Source organism: Pollachius pollachius, assembly GCF_949987615.1.
Source record: "Pollachius pollachius genome assembly, chromosome: 13".
Classification (NCBI taxonomy): domain Eukaryota; kingdom Metazoa; phylum Chordata; class Actinopteri; order Gadiformes; family Gadidae; genus Pollachius; species Pollachius pollachius.
Genome location: NC_136946.1, coordinates 16,899,870 through 16,906,598, shown reverse-complemented (window position 1 = coordinate 16,906,598; position 6,729 = coordinate 16,899,870).

Genomic DNA, 6,729 nt, shown 5'->3' with positions numbered 1-6,729 from the left:
GGTTTGAGTGCACACACACACACACACGCACACACACGCGCGCGCGCACACACACACACACACACACACACACACACACACACACACACACACACACACACACACACACACACAAACACACACACACGTAAGTGCGGGTAAACAAACGATCAAACTCAAATGTTTTCCTCTCTCATCCGAGTTCAAAGTTGTTCAAAATAAGCCTTAATTAATCACACAATGCATTGCGGCACACAGCGCGGGGCTGGTGATTCCCTCCGCCTCTAAATGGGGTAAATAACCCCAGTGCGTGGCATGCGGGGAGACATTTTGTCAAACAAATATGATCCAAACAAAACTAATGACGTGTAAATTGTTTATGATGTACTCCGAAATGAGTTGGCCCCGGCGGGGCCCGCGCGTGACACTGATCACAGGAACAGACGCGGGGACGACGACGTCATCAGCGGCAAATGAAGACGACCTGAAGTCAGCAGACGCCGGTCCCGTCGTCGTTGGCGCTGCTCACGAGCCCACACGGCGCCCCGGCGCTGAGGTCTCAGGTCCGCGGTCCTCTCTCCACTGGAGAGTGAAGCACCGGTGAGATTCAGACGAGGTGCGACTCTCTTCCTCACTGACGAACATCTAAAGAATGGAGCCGTTCCGTTTGTGAACATCAGCTGCTATTGCTCACCAGTGAGGCAATCATCATCACGATCCATTTAGATGACAGAAGCACGTGGAGGTTCCCTTTGTGCCCGGGAAACCGACACGTGTGATGTGGGAGAAACTATTGGTCTGTGAAGACCTTGCAAGCGGTAATTTAATGAATACAAATAAAAGGCTGATTGACTTTCAGTGTCCAAACAAAAAAATAAAACAATGGAACAAGATGTATCAATGTATAGGCTGTAAATGCGATGACTATTTTGCATTCACAAGGTGTTCAGCATTGTATTGATCAAGCCGCCTATTACAATAGAATACATTGATGAAAGGGCTTGAACGCTTGATCAGAGTGCTTCATGGGATTTTTTTGGCGATAATCTGCCGTTTGGTGATCGAGAGAGAGAAGTAATTTCAAATCCTAAATTAACATAAACATACCGTAACTAATAAAGACTTTGTTTGGCCATTAAACAATGGAAAAAACACCATTACTATATATATATATATATAGAGAGAGAGAGAGAGAGAGAGAGAGATTGAGAGAGAGAGAGAGAGAGAGAGAGAGAGAGAGTTCTTGAGCATTCCAGGGTGGGACGTCTGGAACGGGACTCTCTGGGAACAATAAAGGATCATTTAAATGGAATCTTGTTTTTGATGCTCGATAGATGGATTCTTTAGTTTCTTCACTTCCTCACAGTCTTTGTGAATAGTGCTGGTGATGGGGTTTATTACTAATGGTGAATAGTGGTGGTGATGGGGTTTAGTAGTAGTGGTTAATAGTGCTGGTGATGGGGTTTAGTAGTGGTTAATAGTGCTGGTGATGGGGTTTAGTAGTGGTGTTTAATAGTGCTGGTGATGGGGTTTAGTAGTAGTGATTAATAGTGCTGGTGATGGGGTTTAGTAGTAGTGGTTAATAGTGCTGGTGATGGGGTTTAGTAGTAGTGGTTAATAGTGCTGGTGATGGGGTTTAGTAGTAGTGATTAATAGTGCTAGTGATGGGGTTTAGTAGTAGTGGTTAATAGTGCTGGTGATGGGGTTTAGTAGTAGTGGTTAATAGTGCTGGTGATGGGGTTTAGTAGTAGTGGTTAATAGTGCTGGTGATGGGGTTTAGTAGTGGTTAATAGTGCTGGTGATGGGGTTTAGTAGTGGTTAATAGTGGTGGTGATGGGGTTTAGTAGTAGTGGTTAATAGTGCTGGTGATGGGGTTTAGTAGTAGTGTTTAATAGTGCTGGTGATGGGGTTTAGTAGTAGTGGTTAATAGTGGTGGTGATGGGGTTTAGTAGTAGTGGTTAATAGTGCTGGTGATGGGGTTTAGTAGTAGTGGTTAATAGTGCTGGTGATGGGGTTTAGTAGTAGTGGTTAATAGTGGTGGTGATGGGGTTTAGTAGTAGTGGTTAATAGTGCTGGTGATGGGGTTTAGTAGTAGTGGTTAATAGTGCTGGTGATGGGGTTTAGTAGTGGTTAATAGTGCTGGTGATGGGGTTTAGTAGTGGTTAATAGTGGTGGTGATGGGGTTTAGTAGTAGTGGTTAATAGTGCTGGTGATGGGGTTTAGTAGTAGTGGTTAATAGTGCTGGTGATGGGGTTTAGTAGTGGTTAATAGTGGTGGTGATGGGGTTTAGTAGTGGTTAATAGTGCTGGTGATGGGGTTTAGTAGTGGTTAATAGTGGTGGTGATGGGGTTTAGTAGTAGTGGTTAATAGTGCTGGTGATGGGGTTTAGCAGTAGTGGTTAATAGTGGTGGTGATGGGGTTTAGTAGTATTGGTTTATGGCGGTGGTGATGGGGTTTAGTAGTATTGGTTTATGGCGGTGGTGATGGGGTTTAGTAGTTGTGGTTAATAGTGGTGGTGATGGGGTTTAGTAGTAGTGGTTAATAGTGCTGGTGATGGGGTTTAGTAGTAGTGGTTAATAGTGCTGGTGATGGGGTTTAGCAGTAGTGGTTAATAGTGGTGGTGATGGGGTTTAGTAGTATTGGTTTATGGCGGTGGTGATGGGGTTTAGTAGTATTGGTTTATGGCGGTGGTTATGGGGTTAAGCAGCAGGGGTGAATAGTGGTGGTGATGGGGTTGAGTAGTAGTGGTTAATAGTGCTGGTGATGGGGTTTAGTAGTAGTGGTTAATAGTGCTGGTGATGGGGTTTAGTAGTGGTTAATAGTGCTGGTGATGGGGTTTAGTAGTGGTTAATAGTGGTGGTGATGGGGTTTAGTAGTAGTGGTTAATAGTGCTGGTGATGGGGTTTAGCAGTAGTGGTTAATAGTGGTGGTGATGGGGTTTAGTAGTATTGGTTTATGGCGGTGGTGATGGGGTTTAGTAGTATTGGTTTATGGCGGTGGTGATGGGGTTTAGTAGTTGTGGTTAATAGTGCTGGTGATGGGGTTTAGTAGTAGTGGTTAATAGTGCTGGTGATGGGGTTTAGTAGTAGTGGTTAATAGTGCTGGTGATGGGGTTTAGTAGTATTGGTTTATGGCGGTGGTTATGGGGTTAAGCAGCAGGGGTGAATAGTGGTGGTGATGGGGTTGAGTAGTAATGGTTAATAGTGGTGTTGATGGGGGTCCAGTAGTCGTGGTGACCATACCATCTGACTGACTTGTGAATCCAGTGTAAGCGGCTTTCAGCTAAACGACTCATTAGCTCATAAAGAGCAGACCACCAGTATCCTGGTGAGCTGGGGGTCAGGGGGTGAGGCTCTGTTAGGGCGTGGTCGTCCCCTCCGTCAGCCGGCCGTGCTGCTCGTAGCCACGGGGTCGGGACAACACACCTCCCTGGTCGCTCTTTCCCGGAGAGCCCCACAGTAGCTGTAGCGTAACATGCATGAGGACGCATGGGGAGCCAAGTTTTGTCCACCAATTTAAGCCCCCGACCTCCCCCCCGACCCCACCAGCACCACCTATCTGGCTCTCGGGAGGGGCGCCATAACCAAACAGGACGGCGTGGCGTAGTGCAGCAAAGACCAAAGCAAGAGCCTGCCAAGACAGGGCATTACCGCCGCTAATCCTTCCAGGCAAAGCGGAGGATTTTACATCCGAGAACAATGGCTTTCTTTTTCGAATCTGACAGTAGGGGTGCTACACACACACACACACACACACACACACACACACACACACACACACACACACACACACACACACGTACAGTAAATGCATACACACACACACATTCACAGTGCGCGCACGCACGCACATACACACACACACACAAACACACAGTGTTTGCATGCACATACACACACAAACACGTACACAAAGAACAGACACACACACACAGATGCTTTTCTGGTTGCAGCTGGACGCCATAAGAAAGACAATGATTTTACAGTCGAGTGGAAGAAATAACAACAGTTCATAGAATTAGTTCATAGGGAAATTATGATAAGGCCTATCGACCCAGTCCTTAAGTTGAACGAATGGTTTCCTAAATATATATAAATATAAATATCCTAAATATGCAAGACTATAACTATTATCTATAACTATTATACCATATATCTTCATTCTAGGATGACTTAGAATGGGGGATGAGTGGGGGATATAAGTATGTTATACTTATATACATAAAATATATATATTTATGTATATCTTATATGAATATATTATGCATCTTTTATAAAATAACATTTGGTGAGGTTAGGTTATGCTATGCAGAATTGATGCACAGAGTGAAGCTTGAAACAACCCGATTCTATTAACATATTAGGGTACACAGCTGTTTTGATGCAGGGATCCACGAGTGTCTGGACAAGCTGGAGCGGCTCCAGCCCATATGTTGTGATTTCATTATCCTTTAGCCTACCCTTTCCTGTCCATCTTTGTGTGCCTCAAATCATTACAATGCTGATGAATTCTGATCAGGGTTCAAAATGTACTTTTAGGATTTAGTGCAGTGGAAAGATCTGCCGGCCTAGCAACTGTATAAATATGCACCCCTGAATCTTGTACCTGTCTAATTATCAAGTTTAGCTGTCATTTGCCGGTGGCAGGTGCTGATTTTGGACCCTGTGTTGTGAGTACTTTGTCCGTCTCCAAGAAACCCACCCACTCTGAAACCCCCCATGCTCAACCTAAAGTTTAGGTTGCTTTGGTTTTTTCTTATTGCTTTTTAAAGGCTAAAACAATTGTTTTCAATACAGGGTGATTGCAATTTGCTCCGTATCAAAATGGAAAATACCTGTGGCGTCCGTCAGAGAGAAAACGCTAATCAAGCATGGCGACGAATATAGATATCTGCATTGCTTTAACTTGTTTGCTATTGATGCAGATGGCTGTATTCGAGACGTGAAGGGAACATGTTTCTCCGCAAAAATCCATCCGCTCAAATGATGGATTTTCCCTTCCCCGGAAATGAATGAAGAAAGTCCATTCAATATGTAATTACCTTCCACAGACATCTCCACAAGGTTGTCAAAGAATTCAATATACGGCCCACGATGTTTGTTGGCTCTGCTAACGTGAGGGGAAATATATGTTTGTTCACGATGGAAGGGGAACCACCTTATATTGTTCATCATGAGAGCCATGCAAATGTCTCATGATGCAAAAGAGCCAGACACGCAGGCACACACGCAGGCACACACTCACATTGATGCAGAACTAACGACACACATGTATGCATAAACAACACCAGCCAACCCGCCATTCACCCTGTCTCTCACACACATACGCGCATGCACACATACAAATGTACACAAACATGCACTCAGGCCCAAAAAACACAGCAAAATATGCCTGCCCATTGTCTACATACAAACACATACAAACACTCAAAAACCCACCCAACGACGAACAAACCCACTAACCTTCCGCCGTCTCTATGGGCTGTTTAATGGCTGCATGAGACTCACTCACAATATTTCTTATTCCTTATTAACTGCATGGGTGCAGTTTCTTTCTGCTGGCAGGCTGTGGAGGTGGTTGAGGAACGAGGGCGTCTCTGGTCGGAGCTGATAAGCTTCTGCTCGCAAGCAGGAGCGCTGCAGGGACCAGATCTGCTAGAAAGACAATGTCCACTAGGTTGGACACAGGCACACACACACACACACTCAGACACACACACACACACACACACACACACACACACACACACACACACACACACACACACACACACACACACTCAGATACACACACGCACACACACAGACACACACATACACACACAAACACACACACAGACACTCTCATACACACATAGACTCACACACACCCACACACACAGACGCACAGACACTCTTAGACAGACACAAGCACACACACACACAATCTCTCTCTCTCTCTTTCTCCCACAGACAGACAGACAGACAGACAGAAGCAGTCACAAACACACCCAGAGAGAGAAGCAAACCCAAACATAGGCACACACTCAGACATTGGCATGCACAGACACATGCACGCACACACGCACAACCTATACAATTGCATGAACACATGCAGACCACCAAAACGGGCACATTCAGACAAACATATCTGTACTAAACACACCAGACACGCCAAATATTTCTGCATACCTACTTTCATGCATTCATGCATGCAAAATAAATGCCTACCTAAACCAGTTAAGTTTGTCAAATAATCTTTCAAAAACACACACATGCACACTCACACAAACAACCATCATCAGAACCGACCGTGAGCTGTCCCTTTTGACAACCAATTCCACATGAAGTGTAGTCATTAACCTTTAGAGGGACCATAGGCGATGGTAATTGCCTACAAACACAGCGTGTGTGCGTGTGTGTGTGTGTTTGTCTGCGTGTGAGTGCGTTGCGGGCGCTTGACTGCGTGTGAAGTGACATCACAAAAAAAAAAACCTCAATCCCCAAATCCTTACCAAATAATTTAATTTGCTTGCTTGTGTGTACCTTCCTGTCCAGGAATTCAGACGGGGGAGAGAAAGGATAAGGGAGGAGCAGGAGCGATAGTGCGCACTCCACAGTGAGGAGTGGGGACACGGCCATAAAGTAAAAGAAGCACCGCACTGTCTCCCCATGACAGCCCATCCATCAGAGGAACGGAGGCTCTGTCTGCGGCACCACGGAGAGGAGGCGGCCACACGCTTTATAAATAGTTGCGCATTTTTAAAGGAAA